Genomic DNA, 322 nt, shown 5'->3' on the forward strand with positions numbered 1-322 from the left:
ATCTTTATCGTTATATTTTCATCCTCTCTCCTTCTCCCTTTTCCTTAATTTCTCGATTTTATCTTTATCGCTATATTTTCATTTCTCTTTACTCCTTTTCCTTAAATTCTCTATTTTATCTTTATCATTCTATTTTAATCCTTCCTCTCTCTTTCTCCCTTTTCCTTAATTACTGTTTATTTGAAACTATGTGATTATATCATTTACTATCTCTTTTATCAACTTTTTCCTTTTTTTTCCTTTCCATATTTCTTTATTTCATCTTTATCCTTATATTCTAATCCTTCCTCTCTCTCTTCCTCCCTTTTCCGTTGAACAAGAC

This window comes from Penaeus monodon, chromosome 34 (genome assembly GCF_015228065.2).
Source record: "Penaeus monodon isolate SGIC_2016 chromosome 34, NSTDA_Pmon_1, whole genome shotgun sequence".
In the NCBI taxonomy this organism is placed as follows: domain Eukaryota; kingdom Metazoa; phylum Arthropoda; class Malacostraca; order Decapoda; family Penaeidae; genus Penaeus; species Penaeus monodon.